Source organism: Dermacentor variabilis, chromosome 11 (assembly GCF_050947875.1).
Source record: "Dermacentor variabilis isolate Ectoservices chromosome 11, ASM5094787v1, whole genome shotgun sequence".
In the NCBI taxonomy this organism is placed as follows: domain Eukaryota; kingdom Metazoa; phylum Arthropoda; class Arachnida; order Ixodida; family Ixodidae; genus Dermacentor; species Dermacentor variabilis.
The window spans coordinates 20,024,371-20,050,126 of NC_134578.1; the positions used below are offsets into that span (position 1 = coordinate 20,024,371).

The 25,756-nt window shown below is 47.5% G+C and overlaps 1 long non-coding RNA gene across 2 annotated transcripts; it reads right to left on the bottom strand.

Moving 5' to 3' along the window:
• Window positions 1–24,451: 24,451 nt before the first annotated feature.
• Window positions 24,452–25,619, bottom strand: LOC142564075 (uncharacterized). Of its 2 annotated transcripts, none has more exons than XR_012824476.1 (3): window positions 25,502–25,619; window positions 25,280–25,408; window positions 24,452–24,564 (listed from the first exon to the last, which is right to left on the bottom strand). It is a non-coding gene; the product is annotated as an uncharacterized LOC142564075 (long non-coding RNA). The 2 variants fall into 2 exon arrangements; XR_012824475.1 differs by having other exon boundaries at window positions 25,479–25,606.
• Between the last annotated feature and the right edge of the window lie 137 nt (window positions 25,620–25,756).

The following is a 25,756-nucleotide window of genomic DNA, read 5'->3' on the forward strand; positions in this document are numbered from 1 at the left end:
CCCCCCTTTCAATAAAGTTTATCACCACCACCAGATAGTTGTGTACAGCTTAACGGTGTAGGATAATTGAATTCTCTCGATAGTCTTCAACAGAGCCAAGAGAGCGCATATCTCGCATTGCAACGCTGAAAAGTGTAAGGGTGTATCAAAAAGCACACCGAGGTCATTGTTCTCACAGACCTTAGCAATGGTACAGAGTCTACAGAATAAGAAAAAAAGACGTGCTTGCTGTTTTTCGCGTGAAATGCTTTACTTAAGTCATAGCAGCATTCAAGTTCAGGTTCAGGTTCAGGTTCAGGATCTCTGCACCATTGGAATTTGCGCATTGGAATTAGAAAAAGAAAACAGGTCGAACTGCAGGATGCGACAGTCATCAACAGTATCAATTTCCTTTGAAATTTTGCTGCCATTGGCATACAGAAGGAATGAAGAATTCCGAATATCTGCCCCGAACTCTTCAGTTGCACCATGACTCGTATTCAGCGCAAGATCAACAGAGAACGTAGTACCTTTCCATGTTCCTCCCTGTTATCACCAGCGGTCAACCGTCCACAGAACACAGAGTCCTTATAACACTTACTTTCACGATCTTGATATTTTTCAATAACTCGCTGTCAGCGTTTTTTTCCGAAGTTTGCCTAGTTGTGTCATAGTTTCATGCATTGTTCAATTGCCTTCTTCCACCTTTTTCTTTCGTATTTACATCGCGCTTTGTTGTAGTACACTCGTCTTCTCACAAATGTTATGTTTCTTAATTGTGTGTTTTTTATTTATATTCCCCTGCAGTGTTTCTTTTCTTGTTTTTGTTTTGGTTTTGCCTTTCTTATCTCTTCTATATATATATATATATATATATATATATATATCTTGCTCTTTAATGCATGTTTGCGCCAGCACTCAGATATTAGGGTTATTCCTGAGCATGGTAAATAAATTATTGATTGATTGATTATTATTAGTTGATTGACTGATTGATTCTTGTTATGTCTTTGCTACGATATTTGCTTTTCCAGGGCTCTCTCGCTGTTTTAGGGGTGGCAGTTGATATAGATTCACTTGTAATGATGTCGGAATTTTCTTAGCCTCAGTAAGTGCATTTATATTCCACGTGCCGCAACCAATAAAAGTTAGTTGAAGGTACGCGGTTCTTCGTTTTGGTGTATCGTCCTTCACGCTATCCAGACTTCGACATTGAATGTCTTTCGAGGACAGAGTGGTAAGAAGCGTGTGCAGGAAGATGTCGTTTAGATTATCCCGCAAGGATGTTGCTATCTATATTACTACCTATAGCTTTATCTTTATCTTCTTCTGCAGGAGTCCTTCAGTTAAATTGTAGGATTTCACGCGCCAAAACCACGATCTGATTATGAGGCATGTCGTAGTGGGGGACTCCGGAAATTTGGACCACGTGGGGTTCTTTAACGTGCACCTAAGTCTAAGTGCGCGGGTGTTTTCGCATTTCGCCCCCATCGAAATGCGGCCGCCATGGCCGGGAATGTAGGAGTGCTCTAGTGTTAGTAAACTTGCGCTGAAACAAACTGTGTTTGTCTGAAACTTGTTTCCATTCTGCACAATGCACACATTTCTTACGTTCTTCGAGAGGAGGAGACAGCGTCGCGAAGAAAGTAATGTCGGCTGATTTCGGCCCAGAAATTGTGCCCTTATTACGAGCTTCGTCTACGCAAGACAAAGTTTGCTGCTGGGCGCAATCTGTGGCCCGAGATCGGTTGACATTACTTCTCCGTGCGCTTTCAACGCTTCCTTTATGATAGTTATGGCTATTAGTCTGCGCTAACGAGCTGTCGTGTGAAATCCTGCTCCGCATGTATAGCAGCAAACCAGTGAAGAACGTGACCGACAATCTGTAATGACGGTATATTGCAGTTTTAACGACTGCACGAACATTGAGGTTTTGTCGTTTCTCTCCTTGCACAGATTACTTCTTTTGCATGCTTCTTCGCATGATGAGTTCGTATATAACGGTATATAATGAAGCAGGAACAATTATTGCGCGCTGCGTACAGACGCAAACCATGTTAACCAGAATGCGGTTGCAGGTGGTCACGGAGAGCATGACGACAATGTTTCCGAACGAGACGCTGAGCAAGACTATGTTGCAGCGGGAGGCGCTACTGAGCAAAGCATATCATCTGAATTACATTGCACTCCCGTTGACGTTTGTACGTCTCTGCTCCTCGTTCGATTTGCGATTGAATAAGATCGATTTGCTTTCTTTTTGTAGTATGCGTTTATAGTTCGAAATGTATTTTTGTACTGAATCCGCCACTTGCCTTTGCCTATAGGTCCAAACAGATAACGGATATTTGTATGGCGTATTACAAAGATGATTAAAATTGAATTGAGCTCAATTGAACTGAATTATAAGTTTCAGAGTTAGAAAGGGCAGCGATAAAGTGAACAAATGCTACAGAGACGGGTAATATGCTTTTATTTATTGAGCAATCACTTCAGCGCATGCAAATCAACTGCTTGTGGTAGCGAGTGGCGGTGGTCGCTTGGTAAAATAACTAGTTCACCTTCAAATTGCGAACGCTGTTGTTCTTCAACTTCAGGTATGTCATGCTTCTTTCACTGCAATGTCGACATCCTGCATTTGCAGCATCTTTCTGAGGTATAAGGCATTGGAAGGCACGCTGGCTTAGGGCTCGCACAGCTATCGTTTTCAAATGTTTCACGTGTGTTCAATAAGAGTATATAGCCATAAAATGCAATCAGGGGCACATGGGCTTTGGTTGAACACAATAACACAAGATGTTGCCAGCAGGGCAGCGGTTTGCGGCTTCCTCCCTGCATTATAACAGAACGGTGGCGAAGGCAGCTGGGGAGGATCAGGTAACAGCAGATTTGTTGAAGGATGGTGGGCAGAATGTTCTAGAGAAACTGGCCACACTGTATACGCAATGCCTCATGACCTCGAGCGTACCGGAATCTTGGAAGAACGCTAACATATTCCTAATCCATAAGAAAGGGGACGCCAAGGACTTGAAAAATTATAGACCGATCAGCTTACTGTCAGTTGCCTACAAACTATTTACTAAGGTAATCGCAAATAGAATCAGGAACACCTTAGACTTCTGTCAACCGAAGGACCAGGCAGGATTCCGTAAAGGCTACTCTACAATAGATCATATTCACACTATCAATCAGGTGATAGAGAAATGTGCGGAATATAACCAACCCTTATATATAGCTTTCATTGATTACGAGAAAGCGTTTGATTCTGTCGAAACCTCAGCAGTCATGGAGGCATTACGGAATCAGGGTGTAGACGAGCCGTATGCAAAAATACTGAAAGATATCTATAGCGGCTCCACAGCCACCAGAGTCCTCCATAAGCAAAGCAACAAAATCCCAATAAAGAAAGGCGTCAGGCAGGGAGATACGATCTCTCCAATGCCATTCACAGCGTGTTTACAGGAGGTATTCAGAGACCTGGATTGGGAAGAATTGGGGATAAATATTAATGGAGAATACCTTAGTAACTTGCGATTCGCTGATGATATTTCCTTGCTTAGTAACTCAGGGGACCAATTGCAATGCATGCTCACTGACCTGGAGAGGCAACGCAGAAGAGTGGGTCTAAAAATTAATCTGCAGAAAACTAAAGTAATGTTTAACAGTCTCGGAAGAGAACAGCAATTTACAATAAGTAGCGAGGCACTGGAAATGGTAAGGGAATACATCTACTTAGGGCAGGTAGTAACGGCGGATATCCGGATCATGAGACGGAAATAATCAGAAGAATAAGAATGGGCTGGGGTGCGTTTGGCAGGCATTCTCAGATAATGAACAGCAGGTTGCCATTATCCCTCAAGAGAAAAGTGTATAATAGCTGTGTCTTACCAGTACTCACCTACGGGGCAGGAACCTGGAGGCTTACGAAAAGGGTTCTACTCAAATTGAGGACGACGCAACGAGCCATGGAAAGAAGAATGGTGGGTGTAACGTTAAGGGATAAGAAAAGAGCAAATTGGGTGAGGGAACAAACACGAGTTAATGACATCTTAGTTGAAATCAAGAAAAATAAATGGGGGCATGGGCAGGACATGTAATGAGGAGGGAAGATAACCTATGGTCATTAAGAGTTACGGACTGGATTCCAAGGGAAGGGAAGCGTAGCAGGGGGCGGCAGAGAGTTAGGTGGGCGGATGAGATTAAGAAGTCTGCAGCGACGACATGGCCACAATTAGTACATGACCGGGGTTGTTGGAGAAGTATGGGAGAGGCCGTTGCCCTGCAGTGGGCGTAACCAGGCTGCTGCTGATGATGATGGTGGCGCACAGCCGTACGTGACAGTTTTGAACCCTTAGTCTTCAGCCTGTCTTTATGTCCGCTGCAATTTGATGAACATACCTAAGACGTAACTGCGAGCAGTGGCACTGGTCGCGCCATCTTGTGAAGCTGTGCTCAAGTAGTGGACAGATAACTATTGCGATGCCCACTCTTCGTAAAAGGCCATTCTGAGTTACACGCGTGCACGATGCCGGCATCCTACCCCATATATGACCTCACCCATCATTCACCTGGGAGATTTTTTCCCCCTCAACTCCACCTAGACCACAAGCCAGCCATTACCGTTAAAGTTTACTAGTACCACTACTATTGCAATGTGTGTCTATGTTATGCATAGCCGCTGCCACAAAGCTGTCGCCATCAATATAGTCATTAGAGAGCTTTAATTTCTCTAAAAAGGCATTACAGTTTGCGGAATAGCGGTAGACGTCGACGGCAGCAGTACCGCTGACAGCGCCATCATGTGAAGCTTTCTTCAGCCACAACGCATCAGGAAGGTTCGACGTTTCGCCATTGCACTTGCCGAAGGAGAAATAAAAGAATACAGTTAGAAAAAAAGTTTTTTTTTCAAAACTCTATGTAAGTCTGTTACCTCAGAAATTTGTTTATGGATGTGATCCTGTATATACATATATCTAAGAGCGTCCTCTTTCACCTTGCCCCGGGGTTGCCCCGAAACCAGAATGGTACGCTTTGCACCGCCGTGGTGTCGCACTGCGGAGGGTCAACGTCGAGGACAAAACTGCACACCGTGCAGGGTGCTTGCATGCAGCGCTACTTTGCCCCTGGCGCGCAAAACGTGCGCGCGCACATTTTATTGTCTGCAGGTGCTGAGCATCCGCGGCAAGCGCTCGAACCTTGTCAAACTGCGTGCTCCGACATACCTGGTTGCAAGCAAACACCAATGGATTTTATAATTGATCCTGACGACCCGATCCTGACGACCCGTTCATCGATCCTGTCCACTTTCGGCCGCTCTTCACCACATTGTTTTTGGACGAGGTCGATCAGCATGTCATCTTCGCTGTCAGACGAACGTGACAAAAAGCTCATCGACTGCGGCAACTAGCAGCGCTTCCTTTTTCATTACCCGACATCTCCACTAGCTAACTCCGTCAACTCCGTTGCAACCGCAGCTATCGGGCCAGAGCGTCCACGGTTCTGCAGTCGGCAGAGCGCGCGCGCGTCCCGCAGTGCTTGCTGGGATTGCACCCCGGCGCACCGTCGATTTTCTCGGGGCGAGACGGAGCAACGGAAAACCACTCCAACAGGGAGCGCTTCCGGTGATCGAGTATGGTCGGTGCGCACCGGTGCGGGGTATCGAGAACGCTATACATATATCTTACTGTAACCTCGATTTTTATGCATTCTGCTCTTTTTCTGTTACTGTTATTATTGTTTGTCACCAAGTGCAATCTTTTCGCATTTTGTTTGCCCTCCTTACTTAATGCTGCACACAGGGGCCTTTAAGATGCTATGAATAAAGAAACAAACAAATAGATAAATAGTCAACAAATATACCTTGCGCAAATACTTGTTCCAGCCGACGCCTTTGCGACGGTCGTAGAATACGGTCGTTACAATTACGACACTAGACGCTCTACTTGGCATCATCGTCTCAAGGTGGTGCCACATGCTCTACAGCCAGCGCTTACGTCACTAGGGTGTTTCGGTGTTCTGTAAGCAGTAATAAATAGTATGCGGACATGTCCGAAACTTTCCATTGTTGCGCAAGAACATTTGACGAGGAATGCGGTCGATAAGGCGCACTGCATTGTTCTCCTCCTTCTCGACTATATGGACTTAGCCATAAGTGTCGCGGTCTTCAAAGAACGCGAAAGGAAAGAATAGACAAGAATATAATAAGCTTGGCGTTTACTATATACACAGCTGGGGCACCGGCGCCGCCGGATATTCGTGGCGTTAGAGATGGCAATCAACGCCGACGCCACTTCAACGTGATTGTGAAGAGAAGAAAGAGAGAGAGAGAGAAAGAGATGCTGGAAATGTCAACTGCCGCCATTGAACACGCCGAGCACACACAATGCCCGTCTCGCTATAACTATAAAGGTTGCCGCGGAGAGAATTTCTTTTGGCTCCACGTACGAACGCTCTCCGTCGACAGCGAACAGTTCCAGGAAAAAGGAGCGTCGCGTATTCGGTGGATAACAAAGAGCCAGCGTTCCCACAGCCACCGCGCCGCACGACGCGTTGAGTTTACTCGTTTCGATGCGCTCGTTTGTATTGCCGAAATTCGGTTAATACACTGGCTCTGAGACAGGCGCTGCCTCTTACCCAGGCACGCAGTGCTGGCAAACGGTGCCCTTGAATGGTGGGTGGTTCGTGTCGACGTGGCGTGCGACGTCGGAGAGAGAGAGAGAGAGAGAGAGAGAGAGAGAGGCCAAAGAAAGACAAGCAGGTTAACCAGATATTTATCTCCGGTTGGCTACCCTGTACTGGGGCAGGGTCCAGGGGATTCGATAGGTGAGAGAGAGGAGACGTCGGAGAGAATGAGCCCGTATAGGCTGCAGCTAATAGGCAAATAAGAGAAGCTGTATACACCATCTTTCATTTTTTTGCGCGGCTTCAACAATGCGGCTGCATATTTCAGTGCACGGTTTCTTCGCGATCTCAGCGCACTGATACAGTAAGCTGAACATATACAGCGGTTGACTGAATCTGGAAAAATATGGAGCGCTTCTCAATTCAGGGCACACCTTGTTGCAAGGCGCGCAGTACTCTATATAAGCTTAGTTCTAAGTTGCATGTAGTACTTATATATATATATATATATATATATATATATATATATATATATATATATATATATATATATATATATATATACATACACTTAGCAAAAGTATCTCCTTGGTAATCATGCATTGTTTGATTTTTGGCAACAAGAAATGTACAATTTATTAGGCAGTCAACGTAGTGCGGACATTATTTATAGCATCACTTATTTTTTGAATGCCATCATCATCATCATCATCAGCCTAGTCACGCCCACTGCAGGGCAAATGCCTCTCCCATACTTCTCCAACTACCCCGGTCATGTACTAATTGTGGCCATGTTGTCCCTGCAAACGTCTTAATGTCATCCGCCCACCTAACTTTCTGCCGCCCCCTGCTACGCATCCCTTCCCTTGGAATCCAGTCCGTAACCCTTAGTGACCATTGCTACTTAAATAGTGTTTAATACCACAGACTAATTTTGCAGTACCTGTATTGCCCGATGTCTTCAAGGATGTCTCGGCACACTCAAGCAGGCCGGCCCGGACATTTTTTGCACTCCCAACATGTCGTCGGAAAATAAAGTTCGGATTCTGATCTCAACGCGACACATTTACCGCTGAGAAAGCCTTGTGGGCCGGCCAGACGGCCAGTGAGGCATTACCGTTCATAAAAGAGCGTATATTTCTCTTTTAAAGTGAAGGGAAAGTGTCAGCCCGGGCCCAAGTCCGATGCCGCCTATTCAAATACACGTAAAACGCGGCAACGCTTTTCTGAGATAGCCCCTGTACCAATTTCAATGAAATCGGTTGCATATCTGAAAAAAGAAACATAAATTCTAGTGACTGTTGAAAGCTGGATATTGATTTTGGGCCTGGATTGCCTAAAAGAAATTTTCAACAGTCCGTAAGTTTGAAAAAAAAATATAAGCACTAAGTTTACATATCTGTAGCTATGCACCAGGAACTGCTTTCACATTTCAGTAAACAGCAATCATTAGACCATCCAAAGTGGACAAATTTATTACGTCTGTATGAAGAAGAACCGCCAGTTAGCCAGGCGCATGTAGAGAAAACTATATACGATGAAGAAGTGCCGGTCAATCAGGAGCTTCACCAGCGTTTTACGCACGGGGTTGGTTCTGACTGCTTGTAGGGTTCTGACTGCTGCACCAAGGTCGACTCTCGCTGGTTGCGTACACTGTCGATAAACACCTTGGCACGTTAAATTACATCTTACTTCAATTTGTTACATTATATAGCTACGAAGGTGTTTGCAAAAACTCTACTCACATATTACTCGTTTTTTCTAGAGCCGTGTGTTATATATTAACTTTGTCCGCTTTAGACGCAATATTAGACGCAATTTGCAGAACCGTGATATGCTTTATCATTCCTGAGTAACAGATTTCTAAACGTGATAGTTTCCTTTCTGAGAATTTGCACATTTTATCAATTTTAGTTAAAGAACTGACGACATAAACCGAAAATTTGCTACCAGCAGCCACTACACCTTAACTTCCTTTTCTTTAAATACAACAGACCTCATCAAGTTTGCAGCAGTGGTTGTCGAGAAAAACAATTTACTTTTCCCCGTGCATATATATAGGAGCACCAGAGCTAAAACTTCCTCTTCATGTCAAACCAATCTAAATGAAAGAAGAAAAGAAAATTATCCGTGAGAGTTAAGCCCCCGTAAATAATTTTGTATAGCACTCATCTCTATCAATCAGGAGGCCAATTCACAAGTATTTTTGTTCGTGAGGCATTGGCCGGCCACTGCACGCTTTAAAATATCCAACATTGCAATCGGCTGGCATTGGTTCTTGCGAATAGTTCTGGAGACATAACCTTTTTTGTGAATTCGGGGCCAGTTTCGGTACCCACTGAGTTCGTCATGACGTCACGATACATCTATAGCTCACGGCTGGAACACGTGGAGCGCAACCAGAAGGCAAATGCGAGATACACGTGTTTGTATTGACCCCCCTCCCCCCCCATTCCTTGTGTAATGCCTTCGGGCCTTCAAGGTGACAATAAATGAAATGAAATAAATAAATAGATGCGCAGCACTGTCGTTGGGCGGCATCGTTGCTCCCTTTCATTTTGCAATGAGCAACGTCGCCGCAACTGCAGCCTTCATTTGCTACACTACGACAGCAAGCTTTGCTAGCCCTGCCGTAACGATCCCGATAATGTCGATGAAGCCATGTGCGGCATTTCGAGGCCTATACTCTGGCATATCAAACGAGGACGTCTTGTGGTCCCGAACCTCTACACTAGCGAAATGCCACTGTGTTACGCGCGAGAAGCCTACGTTTCTATGCAACGATGAAGACGCGTTGGTGGACTTTCATTCGATGCCGCGAGCCTAATCGAAAACGCGCAGACAGAACATTTTTTTGTCAATCACCTGGCGTTATGCTGTCATAACCACGAGGCAGTTTTTTCCGTTGCAACCTCTAAATTCTGCGAATTGCATGGCGACAGACGGAACGCATCCGGCTTAGCTCGCGCATTGGTACACGGTCATATGTCAAAGAAGCAAAACAACCCGACAGGACATCGCAGGCTGTCGCAACAGACACCGATTGACCTCCACAGCGGCAAAAGGGTGATGTGAGCTTTGCAACGGGTAAAACTGGAAAGGCGCACTCTTATGTTCGCAGCAGCAAGCGACGTAAACCACTCTTTTTCTTATAACGAGTGCGGTCTGCTAAAAGCGAAGATGACGTTATGCTGCAAAATAATGTTTTGGTTGGCGAAACGCATTAACTAAAAGCTAAATGAATGAAAAAGAAATACAACTGCCCTTTTCTGAAAAGAATCAGGGAACGCTACGAGAGAATATAAGGTCACAGTGCAAATCAATTTTTCAAAATATCAAGGTGTTAAAATGCTTTTGTGTTACGCTCTTCTTCTGCCTAGCTCGTTGCCTGAAATCCCATACACATCTTAGCATTTCTTGGTTCAAGCTGATCTGATATGATGTAGCACATCTGATGGAACATATAGCGCGATTCGGCTTGGATTACCTGGAAAGGCTGGTGTGATTTGCACGACCAAAGACAATGTTTACGGCGGTGATCAATTACATTTACTAATTAACTCTCTTTAAATAGATCGGTGCAGAGCAGGTATTGTAATTGCGAGATTAAACCTGTTTAATATTGGAGTCATGTATGCTTAGCAGAAATCTTAGGGCTAGCTACACTTCAGAGATATCCGGGCCCAAAATGTGCTAAAAGGTACATCAAAGCCCAAGTAAAGATGGTGGCGAATTGCTACAGAGGGACGCGTTTGAGGCAAGTGCTAAGTTAAACGCCACTGCATTAGTTATTAGATTCTTCAAGTACGGGTATCTGAAATGGGGCGTTAGTCTTAATATTTCTGCTAACCAAACAAAGGTTCCTTACTACGCAGTTTCTGTTACGTAATTTCAACATGTGGCCTAACGAAAATCATAAAAATTTTAACTAGTAAATATTTTCAATTAGGTACCTGAACGCGCAATTTTTCGTGGAGGTAGTTTTCCATCCCTTCCATAAATTCACGCGAAATGGCTAAACAGCGCTATTTGTCGCGGTCAATTAGCTTGTGATGGCTAACGCAAAGTGCACTTAAAGTCACGTGATTAGCGGGAAAAAGATGCCGGAAAGGTGACTCGTGCGGTTGTCAGAACTTGTTGGAAGGTGCGGCAAATCCTCACTAAAATTCCTTTATTCAAATTTATTCTAACGGTCTGTGTAAGTGGGCCGGCAGCCCTGGGTACGGGCTGGGATACGGGCTGGGGTACGGGCTGGGGTACGGGCGGGGTACAGCCCGGGGTACAGCGTTTATTGACGACAGGAAGCGATGCATGTAAGGCAGGGGGCGTGACGTCGAATGTGAAGAGATAAAACGCTCTGTGACGCTGGGTGACTCAGCCCCACTACAACTTCGCAGATCCGACAGCGGTGAATTCAATTTGAACCGTATTATTCGAAGTGCGGTTGCACTGAGCTCCGCCTATATATTATCTGAATTCAGGGGAAATCCGCAGAAGACCGCTCAGTGTGGCGTACATGATGACTCTGTGTTTCTTTTTGTCCAACCTGCCGAAGCACAGAGCACTGCGAAGGCCACCCCGCAACTTGTCGGCAGTTCCTTGGGACTATACTAACTGTACCACGTGGCGCCAACAACCAACGAACCAGGCAGCTGCTCACGGGCGTCAGAGAATCTCGCCATTGTGATGTTGCAGCTTATCGCGTGCTGATTTGTTTAAATATAAATTGAGGGAACTGTCGGGACCTTTGGATTTTAGATCCCGCGTTGCTTTGGTTATCTTATAGATACTGCACTTTTAAAGAAGTCAATTCCTTGTTTCAAAGAAACGGTTTACTGCTCTTTGGAAACGAGTAGCATGCGCCTGTTTATACATGCGCCGCCAGGCTTAGTCCTGTGAGGCGTACGCATAATAAAAACTAATTCAGTAGAGTACAAAATGCACATGACCAAAGAGACTACGTTGTGAAACAAACAAATCACTCGGCGTGGTAAGTCTGCTCAGACAGCACCGAAGTGTAAGAACTTCCCAAACATTACGCGAACTTTTCAGCGATAATTGAACAGAAATACCATATGCAGCAGCTATTAGCAATTCCCGCCATGAACTACCTGTCTTCTTAACGCAAATCCCAAGAAACCACAATATCTAAGATGTATTCGGAGAATAAAGTCGTTAAAGAAGCACTTGCATGCTATCATCCCGATAAGACACAGCGTGATTTACGCCTTTACAAACGAGGCAAGGTGTAAACCTCGCACTTAAAAAAAGAAAAAACCGACAGCACTTGTGCATGAAGCAACTAGCCACAGTTCAACATACGTGATGCCGCTCATAAAATAAATGCAAAATCATGAAGTACGCGACAGCTCTGCGAGGATTTACCGGGCCACATAAAACCAATAATTTCAGTTATTGCAAGCTTCAGTAGCTTTAACACACAACACGATGCACTCGTGCAATCGGGCTGCCTAGCTAGGGAAACACGGTAAACAAGCGGAAAACGGAATGAGCGTCAAGCGGTGTTCATAACTTTAGCGAAATTCATTTAAACCACGTGCTGCATGGCGGACGAACCAAACAAAACATAAGTAGTCAGTGATCAACTTCGTTGCTTACGCGTGGAAACGTGATCGAGCGCAAGAAACACCGACACGACAAAAGAAAGCACGAGGTCAAGATTGGATTGGATTGGAGCCAACTTTATTTGTGCGTGACGTTGGGCGCTCGCGCGCCCCGACGAGGGCCTACGTTATCTACGAAGTCGCCGTTACTGAGCGCTGTTAGGATCGGCCTGCAGGGGTACTGCTCTGCAAAGCTATTTCAGCCCGCTGCACGTGCTTCGATCGACCCGCGGTGCTGGCGCCCTTCGGAGAACCAGCGAGGACGACAGCGTTACTCCACCATGTGCCTCGTGCTGAGAATCGGTGACGACAGCAGGGCGGGCCACGTTTGGCGCCCAACGTATTGTTGGTTGATTTGCCGGGTCGTCATGGTCTCTGCAGCAAGAAGAGCTTTCCCTGACAAAATCGGGCTTTGCGGTACGGGGGCCCCAGGATTCGTCACAGTCTGCTGACACTCGTGGCGACTACAGGAGAAAGGCAGCTCTGAAATTTCGAGGCGCAAGACAATGGGCAACCGACAGCCGCGCTGCGGGGGTCAGCTCGGGGAACCGACGCGCCTTTCAAGACTCAAGATAATGGACAACCGGCGGGTCAACTTCGATGACTGGTCGAACGGTTCTCTCACCTAGGGAACTAGGGACCAATGGAGTGTTTATAAGCGGCTGTTCTCAGCTGCTAGTGCGTGCTCGTGATCGTGCTCGTCAATGTACTCGTCATAGTGCTCGTGATCGTGCTCGTCAATGTACTCGGCATAGTACTCGTTTGCTGTATGCTCGTCTTGCGTGCTACATTTGGGAGCCACGCTAGACTGTCGATGTATCTCTTGTTTAAAATGTAAATACTGCAAATAAACCCTGTTCGCCTAGTTTCTCCCAAGTTCGTCCCTACGACCTTCAACCCTTACAAATGGTGGCAGCGGTGAGATCGTCCGACAACTTCTACAACTGTATGCCAGCAGTAGGATCGTCCGACAAATCTTACAGCGCGGGCCTCGCCGTTGCCGGCTAGCTGGGTCCCTGCCTTTCGAGCGCCCCGATGACCTGGCGGACGGCCCAGAGCTGTTCGTCTTGGTCGTAGCTCTTCGCGGCTGCCTCGAGCCGCGGTGGGATCGTTCTTGATTTTGCTTCTGGATTTTTAAGGCAGTCCCACAAGATGTGCGTGTAATCTGCCGTCTCCCTCCTGCAGACTCTGCACTTATCGGTCGGCTATGTCTCTGGGTACATGCGATGCATCAGTCCCGGGCTCGGTAGCGATCCGGTCTGGAGCTGTCTCAGCAGTACCGCCTCCGCTTGCTCAGCCTTGGGGGCGGGGGCGGGAGAGTCCTGCAAGCCAGGCGGTAGGCCTTCGTGATTTCGTTGTAGTCCGTCATGCGGTCCTTAGTTCCGAACCCCGTCGGACGGTCTGCCGCCGGGGCGCGGTTGGTGAGCGCTCGCGCCGCTGCGTGTGCCGTCTCATTGTGGTTCTCATTGCGTTCCGACGCGTCGCCCACGTGCGCCGGGAACCACTTGAGTCTTACTTTTCCGTCTTGTAGTTTAGCCGCTCGCAGTATACGCGTTCGGCCTTCCTGCAGAGTTGGCCTTTGGCGAAGGTTCGCACCGCCCGTCTCGAGTCACTCAGCACCGTGTGGCAGTCTGGGTCGGCGACAGCCAGGGCGATGGCCACCTCCTCCGCTTGTTCCGCTCCGGCGTTTCTCACGCTCGCTGCCGTCCTCGTGGCGCCGGCTGATGCCTCTATGACGAACGCTGCGAAGGCGTTCCGCTGGTATTCGGCCGCGTCCACGTACCGCACGTGCTCGTCGTTGGCGTGCTGGTCGATGAGAGCCTTGGCCCTCGCCGCTCTTCTTCCCTCGTTGAACTCGGGATTCGTATTCTTCGGTATGAGGTCGATTCTGGTCGTCGGAAATTTTCCGCCGAACTGCAGCGATCCATTGCTACCATAGCCCCCAATGATGAGGCTTTGCAGGCAATGATTAGAACCGTGTCGCTGGCACGCTTTCGCCGATATTTGAGCATGCCACCGCAACAGTTCTTCTTCGACATGCCTTGAAGCTTTGGCCACCCCGCACATGCGAAGGGTGTTGCTCATTTTCCTCTGAAAACGTGAATCAAGCAGAGGAGCACAACCAACGACGCAGAAAACTACGGCACGTGGCTGGCTAATTTCCCGAGCGTACTTCGCCAAACGGCCACCAGTGGCGCGTCCATCGGCGCGCACTACGCATATAGCCTTGTCCGCCACGTTGCCGCCGTGGGGGTGTTTCCCGGAGATCAAGCTCAACAAATGGCTGTCGTCACGTGTTAGCTGAGGGACGAGGTGAGGGAAAGGCTGCTATATCCCAACAACAATGTAGCTTTCTAGGCGAAGCTTTCTTCGCGTACACTTCCCCGGGTGCGGCATGAATACCTAGCAGCTGGGTCAGTCGCTATCTTGGCTGATATATTTGGGGAGTTAAATAAAGAAAGGTTATATGAAAGTACCTGCGAAGTGGCTCATTTAACCTTTGTATGGCTGACCAAGTATGCGCGCCTCTGTCCTGCGTTACAGGAAAAAAAAAACCTCGGCATCAGATATTCCTAACATACATGAACTTCTATATACATAGTTACGTCTACGCGCATGTGCACATTACGGGCACATTGAAGCACCTGAGCATGCGCAAGGGTACCTTTACATAACTGACAACGTCACCAGTAACATAATCTGTATATTTGAGCTTCACTAACATATCAAAGACCTTGTTTACGGGCTACGGATATGCAGTCACCGATATTCTTTTTGTAAACAACTAGGTCACTCGATAGAAGACTGCTCTTGTCGGGAAGCGCACCCGTACCACAGCGCGACATGTTTTCACCGAGATTGAATGCGCGACATGATCCAGGGCGGGGCACGTGTATACGTGAAACTCATTGCTGGCCGAAAGCATTTGAAACTACGAAGACGCTCCACATTCGGGCATTGCACGGAACCTATCGTGAAGCCTGATTTCTACACGACAGCGAGAAATCCGCGTTACGTTTACCGTGCTGTTACCGTGACGGCTTGCATGTATCAGACAAGGATGTACTTAAAACAGGGCTGCCGGAGTCCTTGCTGAAGCGGTGACAGCTGATGTTGTGTGTGCGCCATCTGTATCTACATGTGTTTAGTTTTTCTTTGTTCTTTGCTTTGAGGAGAGTGGAGCGGTGGAAATTTCCTCTGCGTTTTACTTTAACTTTTTCTCCCTTATTTTTTCTGCATTTCAATTACTGAAGAGAGAATATTTAATTTTCCAGATGTTTTTCCTGACTTCATTGTGTGTTGGATTACTGTGCGTGTAATTAACAAAATAAATCATTCGGTTCTCTTTATTCTCCCCGCCCGTTTCACAACGAATGTCTCGAATTCTGCAGCCTTGGCACCTTTCGTTGGCATAAGAGACATTGACCTAAGAGTTAAGAGGCCTGCTGCTGAGCTCATGTATACTATGTGAAACCTTGAGAGTACGCTCCAGACCCGCGTAGAAGTTATTTAACGCTAGCGCTAGTTAACACTCTAAAGGTTACATCTACTAAACAGCTAGAGTGGCAGAACACCGAATGCGTAATGGGGTTGCAAGTTGCCTGGTGTAACTTGCAGTAATCTTCTGCAAGTTATCTTTTCGTACATCTTCTTTTTTCTCCTTTCCTTGATATACTGTTGAATTTTAATAATGAGCGGGAGAGACAGAGAAAGAGACGAAAGAAGTATGCGGTGAACATGTGAACGCGCACGGACATTCCCACGCAAGTCAAAGACGATCGCACAAAGCTGTCGTCCTCAAAAAAAAAAAAATCAAGAACTTCCTTTGAGAAGTTTTCCAGACAGGTACTAACGTAGAGTCATCACAGCTACAAAAGGCTTTCAAGAATTGCACATCACGATAAAGTTTAATCTTAGATTTAAAAAAAAAATTATCGCTCATCCTTGAAAGACGCACTTTAGACGTTCTTTAGCTGTTTTTGTGTTTCATGGGACACATAGCGGCACATATTCAGTGACCCCAAGTTGGCGTCGAAGAGGATAATTAAAGACGTGTAGAAACCCAGGAATACTTAACCAGTGACCCAGGTTAGCGTTAAAGAGGTTCATTGAAATTCTTTCACATACCCAGTGACCATAGTTGGGTCTGCTTCATTAAAAAACATTCATTAAAGACATCCATTAAAGAGCAGCACATATCAAATGTCCCAGACACAGTGATTCAAGTTGTTCCGGCGGTTGGTTTCGAATTCTGTTCCTCCCAGCACAGGAGCCCGATACTCTATTCGTTATACCATGGACTACCCGTGACCCAAGTTGGTGGGAAAATGGTTAGGGGCACTATAAATAGAAAAATGGCCTTCTGGAAAGTTCGCAAAGTACTCTAAGAATGCCAATCGCATTAAAAGCATAGAAGTGTTTTCACAGATTTCTGGGCCGATGATCGGTGTTCCCGCAGCGTCGGCGCGGGCAATGAATGGTCCTCTGGTATCCGCAACGCATTGGGTATTGACTACATTAATGTGATTAGCATTTTTAGGGTACTTCACGAACTTTCCGGAAGCTGACAGTCTATATATGTACCTTATCATTTTCTCCCCAACTTAAGTCACTGGATAGTCCATGGTGAAATGGGTAGTGCATCGGGCTGCTGGGTTGAGGGAGCAGGGTTTCAAATCAACCGTCGGGAAAACTTGGGTCCGTGGGTGTTTTGCACTAGGTATACGGTACTGGCTATGTGTCACTGTTCACTGAACTATTCTGATGCCAACTTGGCAATGATGAGCCATAAAGTATCGGTCGAATTCGAGCAAAGCACTTTGACGTCAACATGGGTCACTGTGTACGTGCCCGTTCTTCAAGGACAAAACATGCTTTACAATTTTCTGCGATATTGGACGGAACTCAACTTGCGTCATATATCCGTATATCGGGCACTGAATATACAGGGCGCTTTCTCTAGCTGCACCAAATCCTTAAGAATTGCCTGCGGCAGGTAGCACAATTCTAACCCTTGATCAATATTACTAGATCAGGAGGCCATTACTTCAAGGAGAAATCAAGATAATTAATTGAATAATTAACACAATTACGCAAATGGACTTTTAGTTAATTATGTTGTGGCACACCTCAAACTACGATTTGTAGCTGGAGAGTTCGCAAGGTGCATCCACTTGTAACGATTTCCAGGACTACACCATTTTCGATATATTAATTTTTTTATGGTTTCCGACGAAATGGATTGGGGTTCCAGTTAGACTTTCTTTTTTTCTTAGAAAACGCTGTTTTATGCGTTGAATTTGAAACGCAATGGCAAAAGGATGGCTGGTAGAGCTCTGTTCCACCAGGTGGCTGCACCGTGCAGGCCGCTCAGGTCGCTCACGATTACGCTGTCTCTTCATCACAGCCGTAATAGTACGGAGGGACTTTACACCTCCGTCCATCCGTCAAAACGCCTAGCTCGCCTGCGCTTACCGGAATACCGGACACACTATACTAATACTAATAGACACACCATACCGGAATACCTGACACAGAGAACGCTCGAAACACGCGCTGCTTGGATAGCTCTCGGGGGTTTCTTTACCGCGCACCTAATGCGCGGTGCGCGTACGATCGTTCTAGCAATTCGCCTTCAACGGAATGCTGCCACGGAGGTGTAGTATAAGGTGACGAGTCTATAGTACTCAACACATGCCCCTGTGCTATCCACATATGCCTCTCGGTGTACGTGCCGTGACGCCAAGCCTCACATTTACACAAGTAGGTTCATCGCATGCTCACTAGTGTAAATTATCACTTATAGTTGTGATCACTTATAGTTGCGCGCACTGCCATTCGCGAAGTGGACTTTCTTCGCCAGCCATTCCAAGCAGCAACGACCTTTATTTGGGCTTCGACGGCGCAAGGTGACCTCGCTACACCTACAACTTAAAATTATTCTTCTTATTGATCATTCTCTTCGCCTGACGTCAGTAGTCGGTGCGGCGCCGCTACGCGTTCGGAGTTATGGATTAGACATTTTTGAAGAAACAGTAAGGGTGACTTTTCAGCGAAGTTTCGTCGTCCAGAGGTACGACATTTCATCGGTGGAAATGGCGACAATGTCTGCACTTTTAGCACTTTGTCTTGCGTTTGCTGCGGAAGGTTAAAACTGCGCAAAAAAGAAACAAACGAGGACAACCTTGCTTCAAGTATGAACCAACTCAAGGACGTCCTACTAAAGATTGGTGTGGGTGAGCAGTCCTTGAAACCACTTGCGTGAACTTGACCGTGTACAAGATATGTATACCTCGGCCCTGCATGCTCCAGCAGCGAATAGCGTCACGATGTTTTGGGCACATCGACTAAGCTGCTGGCACCTTGCGCTGAAGCTTTCCACAGATGGCGGGAAGCAGCGCCGAAAAAAAGCATTTTAGCAAAATGGCAGGGGGGGGGAAGCAAAATGAGAGGGACGTGATTAAGCAAAGATTCGCCCTGGCTAATCCACTCGCCGATCGCGACGAAAAAGTTTCGGAGGTCTGAAAATGTCCGAGTGCGCGTGGTCAGCGCGACTCGGAATGTCGGAGTGGGTTGGTGCGTCAAATCTGGACGTCACGTCGACTTCAATAAACAGTTTCAACATCTCAGGAAACTTGCACTAAAACGAAACGCTGTAGGACCACGACGGCACGACGACGACGGAATGACGAAGGAGTAACGACAATGGAACCACAAACGACAGAAGGACGATAATGGGATGACCGCTCTGAAATGATGGCAGAAAAAGCGACGGTATGGTAAGTGAAAGGAGGCTACGTCACAAGTGAATTAGGGCGATAAAGTGATGACGACGACGGAAGGACAACGCGACGGCATGACGACTACAGCCTGTTTGTGTTGCAGTTCACGTCCGCGCTATGGATCCGTTGCCGGTTTACAATATGGCCGGTATACGATCGTGCAAGTGCACTTTCACACACACACACACACACACACACACACACACACACACACACACACACACACACACACACACACACACACACACACACACACACACACACACACACACACACACACACACACACACACACACACACACACACACACACGCACGCACACACACACACACACACACACATTATATATATATATATATATATATATATATATATATATATATATATATATATATATATATATATATATATATATATGACACGCTGACGCAGATGTTTTCATCTTGGTCGGAAGAAGACAACGCTCTGGACTTCGCGCGCTGTCTACCATCTTGTCCGCTGCTACAATTATCGTAAATATCCTGTAAATATACGTCTGACTGTTTTTAACCCCGCAACGTTTTTGGTGGAGGTTGTGGGATCATTATCAAGACGGATTTACGCAGCGGGCGCTCCTGGGCTGCATCTACAATGACAGCTCAAGGCGAGGATGCTTAGGGCCCGTCGGCACACATGCCCACCGTCATTCTAGCACAACCCCGCAACCCAGGAACCTTTTCTGGCACTGACGACACTGATGGTGAAGACTGTCTTCAACTATATGAGTGGGTGAGCACCAGCAACCACTGGGACCAGACCATCGTGCTCGCTAATTTGGCACAGCACGCGTCTGGTTTCAGACAGACGAGGAGGAACTTACCAGGTGGGACATTTGTAAACAGAAGCTCAAGGATTTGTTTGGCAAGCCTGTTGGACGTCAGCGCACCGCCGAAAAAGACCTCGCTTCACGTATCCAGACGTGCACTGAATCCTACCTAGCGTACATCCAGGACGTGCTCTCTCTGTGCCGCAAAGTGGATCCGAATATGCCCGAACCTGATAAAGTTGCACATGTCATTTAGGGCATAGCAGATGATGCCTTCCATCTCTTCGTGTTCAAGAATTCTTCCACTGTGCAAGCCATTATTACCAAATGTCGGCGGTTCGAAGAAGCCAAGAGTCACCGCATTGCCCAACCATTTCCCCGCCTTCCCAACACGGCTGCCACGTCCACCTGCGAAGACCTCCGCAGTACGCCAACGCTTAATCGCTCTGATGATATCCTACATACAATCCGACGTGAAACAGAAGCAGCATCTCCTGTCACGACCCCAACCCATGGCCCCGACAATTGCTAGGCGACCGTCTCATTGAACCAGTGCGTCGTGCGCCAAGCATTGGCCAACGTTGACTTGACCAACGTCTGCTCAGTTAATCGGCCTGACTACACTCCGTCCAGCACTGTCATATGCACCCGCAACCTGAATGCCCCAACGTGGTATCGCAACCCGGCCAAATGACGTACTTCAGATGACAGGCCTATATGCTTCACTTGTGGCCGTATCGGCCATATTTCACGTCACTGCCGGCCTTCGTGGAATTCGACCCCCTGGCCCTACTTCCCTCACATGGCCCTCATGCTGCTCCTCGGTTCGCCCCGCAAACGCAGCCAGTAAATTCTGGCGACACTTCTCTTCCTACCCGCTCTAGCCGCTCTCCTTCGCCACGTCGCCGCTTCTTCCGATCGCCCCCATCTCCTCGATAACCGTCCGCTAGCACCTTCCGGCGCACCCTTCCTGAAAACTAACGGGTGCAGCACGTGGAGGTGATGGTGCCAAACCGGCCCGACGCAAAAATCTTCTTCTGACCTTGCCCACACATCGGAACCTCATTATAGTGAACGTGGATGGTGTACCTGTTACGGTTCTGATTGACACAGGCGCGCACGTATCTGTGATGAATGCTCAGCTTCGGTATCGTCTCAAGAAAGTCCTCATTCCTGCCCCTCCGCCTGTAAGTCGCCTGTGGTACAAGTTACCGACGGTGGAACACCAGCCGCAATTGGCATGTGCCCGGCTCACGTGAATGTCGCCGGACATCATACTTCTGTTTTATTTTATGTCCTAGAACCCTGGGGGGGGGGGTGGAGGCGGGGGCTCACGACGTTATCCTGGGCCTTGATTTTCTGTCTACACATTATGGTTTGGTAGACTGTTCTGCTGATGCTGTGCAACTCGCTCTACCTGCTGCTATTGACCCTCCCGATAGTGATCCCATACGGCTATGCTCCACAAAGCATATTCGCCTCCCTCACCGTGCCGTTATCTACATAGGTGTCTCCCCCGTTCCACCTGTACCAGACGATGAGTACATCGTATTCCCTAATTCGGATGTCCTGCTCTCGCATAACGTCGCTTTTCGTCACACCGTCATTACCATTTCGGACAACACGTCCTGCCTTCCGCTTGTGAACTTTGGACTTTGTACACAAGTACTACCGCGCGGAATATCCCTGGCGCAAATAACGCCAGCCAGAGACTAGCACATTTCGGCTTTAACTTGTGACAGCTCTTCGTGTTCAACTCTTGCTTCGCCTTCTGTCCCTTCAGACTTTAATGCCCTAACAAAAATGATTGCTCCCGACCTTCCGTCCCAGCGTGCTCAAGAACTACGTTGCCTCCTTGCCTCATACTGGGACATATTCGACTTTGGAGAGCGCTCTCTAGGACAAACATCTGTCGTAAAACATCGAATAAACACCGGTGATGCGAGCCCGATTCCTCGGCGACCCTACCGCGTCTCACCTACTGAGCGACATATCATCCAACATGAAGTTGACAAGTTGCTTTCTCGAGACATCATCGAACCTTCTTGCAGCCCATAGGCATCCCCTGTTGTACTAGTTAAAAAGAAGGACAACAATTGGCGATCTTGCATCGATTATCGACACCTCAATAAGGTAACAAAGAGAGACGTCTATCCGCTACCACGCATTGACGATGCTCTTGATTGCCTGCATGGAGCACAATATTTTTCGTCCATCGACCTTCGCTCCGGCTACTGGCGAATTGCCGTCGATGACATGGACCGCGAGAAGACAGTTTTTATTACTCCGGATGACCTGTATCAGTTCAAAGTTATGTATTTCGGTTTATGTAATGCCCCGGCCACATTTGAACGAATGATGGACGCCCTCCTACACTGTTTCAACTGGTCCATCTGCCTCTGTTACCTGGAAGACGTGATAATTTTTTCTCCGACTTTTGCAAACACCTCAAACGTCTATCGACAATCCTATCTGCTTTCCGTCAGGCGGGGCTACAACTAAATTCGTTCAAGTACCACTTCGGTCGTCGGTCGTGAAATTTCTGTGCTCGGGCATCTCACCGATTATTCTGGTGTACGCCCTGATCACGATAAAATAGGGGCAGTGAAAGACTTTCACGTGCCAACATGTGCCAAGAATGTTCGCAGCTTTTTGGGCCATTGCTCCAGCTTCCGTCGGTTTTTCCGAAATTTTGCGAACGTTGCGCGCCCTCTCAATCAGCTCCTCAAGAAAGACGCTGCATTCATTTGGGGCCCTGAGTGAGCTGGTGCTTTCACCGAGATGATTGAGCTGCTTACGTCCCCGCCAATTCTCGCTCACTTTGATGCGTCAGCTCCAACAGAAGTCCGTACCGATGCCAGTGGCCACGGTATTGGAGCTATCTTGGCAGCGGAACAGCAAGGGCGTGAAGGTGTTATTGCCTACGCCAGCCGCCTTCTTTCCTCTGCTGAGCGCAATTATTCTATCACCGAATGCGAGTGTCTGGCTCTCGTTTGGGCAGTGGGCAAATTCCGCCCCTATTTGTACGGCCGCCAATTCACAGTCATCACTGATCATCACGCTCTGTGTTGGCTATCGTTCTTCAAAGGTCCTTCAGGGAGCCTTGGCCACTGGGCTCTGCGCCTTCAAGAATACAACTATGCAGTTGTATACAAGACCGGCCGGTTACATCAAGATACGGAATGCTTTTCGCTCCATCCTGTCGACCCTTCTGACGTTTCTGCGGCCGGCATATCTGTCACCGTTCTCTCCGTGGCTGCTTTTCGCGACATTGGAGCCGAACAACGTCGGGGCGCCTCCTTGCAAGACCTTATTCAACGGCTCACTTCAATGACGCCCGATCTTTCTCTTCGCATGTTTGAACTTCAAGATGGTACATTGTACCGCTCTAACATGCGCCCGGACGGCCCTGACCGACTCTTCGTTGTGCCTGAGCATCTACGTCAGACCGTTCTCGCCCAGCTTCATGATGTACCGACTTCCGGTCACCTTGGCGTGTCACGGACTTATGACCGCGTTCTTCGGCGCTTCTTTTGGCCTGGTCTATACCGTGACGTCTGCCGTTATGTCGCTGCGTGTGACCTTCGTCAACGACGCGACATTCTTCCTCTTGTTTGGCCGCGACCCTACGCTACCTTTTAGGACACCTTTCTGCCTGCTAGTCTGAATTCCACATCAGAGTACGCCCGTGAAGCCATACTCAAAGCACAAAAAGCACGCCATATTGCCCGACGTCGACTTGTGGAGTCGCAGGACAATCAGCGGCGCTTATATGACGCCCGCCATCGTGACGTCCATTACACACCGGGCGCCGCCTCTCGGAGAGGTTAATGTTCCTGTACATGCTCCCGCAGGGAGCATAGTTGCGCATAGGTCCGGTTTATGATCCAGCTCTGCAGTGGAGCCACTCCTCACGCGCGCAGGAGACAAATGCCGCGCGATGTTCCATTTGCTTTTTTAGTCTGCTGGTCGCGAGCTACATGCGGCAACTGTACGCAAGCGCTGAGCAAGATGACACTTTTTAATGCAGGCTAAGCTCGAGCGATTGGCGTAGCCGGAGGGTGCCAACCCCCCGAAATTTTTAGTTTGTGTGTACATATATACACGCAGATACACAAACACACGCACAAATGTACATATAAAGAATGGGACTCCCCTCGATCCCTCGAAATAAAATCCTGACTATACGCCCGTGGCTCGAACAGCTCAAAAGTTCGCATGCAAACGCGCATTACCTTGCAACAAAAAGCTGCGCAATGTTTTTCAGCATGCACATGACGGTTTCTTGCGTAGGCGGAAGGCAAGAAATATTTTAAAGGGTGTTTAAACGAAACTTCACACACGCGTGGTAGACAATTATGTGAGAACATTTTGGCTGTCGAAACAAGACCAATAATGAATGCCGCCAACAGAACTATCGTGCATGCAATTATGTCAGTGACCGTTGACCGTCATTCATCACTAAACGTCGTTCACAACAGCTGCACGTTTTCGATATGTGCGGTGCAGACACGTAAATTTAAACGCATTTTAAATGTTTACATGCGTACATCTTATGCAAAGCTTATTTTTTATGATTCATACCGCAAACTTAACAGCTGCTTCGTAGCAGCAAATCTGCAAGTGGAAAAAGATTCAAGATACCGGAGCTTCTAAATAAAATTTATTTCGTACAAGGGAATGGATGAGCAATCGCTGGTGGCAGCAGCGGATGAGGACTGGTTCTTGGAGCCTTGGGGGACAGAATTCAAACCCACTGGAAAGGCAACAAGTTATTTAGAGTAACCACAGGTTATTTTTCACATCGCAGCCAACCACATAAGATGACAAACTGGCGAAGTAATTATTCACACATTGCAGGCTCTAATATGACCGTACCTTTTTCTTTATCTCTTCATACTACTCAGGTTAACTTACTATAACACAGCGCTTATTAAACGTACAAAAATAATTTCACATTGCTCACGTCGACTACGGCTGATCGAACAAGCAACATATTGCGGACGGCAAATGCTGAAGCTATCGCAGCTGTCTCATAAGCGGGAGCTCACGGTGTTTTAGCTTACTATAAAACAGTGAACACCAGCACATCAATAGACTTTACATAAAAAATCAGAACACCGACAAAAAAAAAACGGAGCAGAGAGAAGCCAGGGTGCAGCGGGCAAATTGTACCTGCTAGCATTTACTCTGTTCTGAACACATTTTTCTGGAGCCGCATAGTCAGAACAATCGTACAAGCAACAAAGCGAATTGAGCGAGTTGGTATGTTAACATTCTTGGCGTATATGTGCAGCGCGACACACACATGTGCAGTGCTTTCTTTGTACCGCGTCTGTGTCGCGCTGCACACATATACCAAAAAAAATTGCACAAGTGAGCAACCTCTCATACCAGGCGAACGCATTTCAGCGTGTACAGGAGTGTTACTCGAGATAAGTGTCGCTTTAGTGTAAACAAGCCGAACTCACCTCTGTAAACAAGGCGAACGGACCTCGCATATTCCTGGTCCCTTTCGAAACCGGCCGGCCTCGTCCGTCCGCACGGCACCGCGATAAAAAGCTTTGCTACCTTCCGCGCGATCTGCGCAGTTTGGTGCGCTGCAACCCGTCATACCGGAATACAAGTGTCAAAATGATCTGCTTCGTAGCACTTCACCAAAGTCATTACCTTAATATTCTCGAATACCGTACTTGCAACCCGGAGCCGATGGTTGCTACGCACGCTCGACGGTCCGCTGATTGCAATTTCGATGGCACTGACAGAAAGGAGTGTGTGGCGTTTCCGTAAAGTTGGCTTCGGAGCGCGAAGTTGATCATTTGACGTCATTTTGCCCCACGTGATCGTGATCGGCGAATAGCGGTGCGAGCGGCGCCGAAAAGGTTATGCGCAACTCTGCTCCCTACGGGAGCATATACAGGAACACTAGAAGTTACTTTCATGCTACT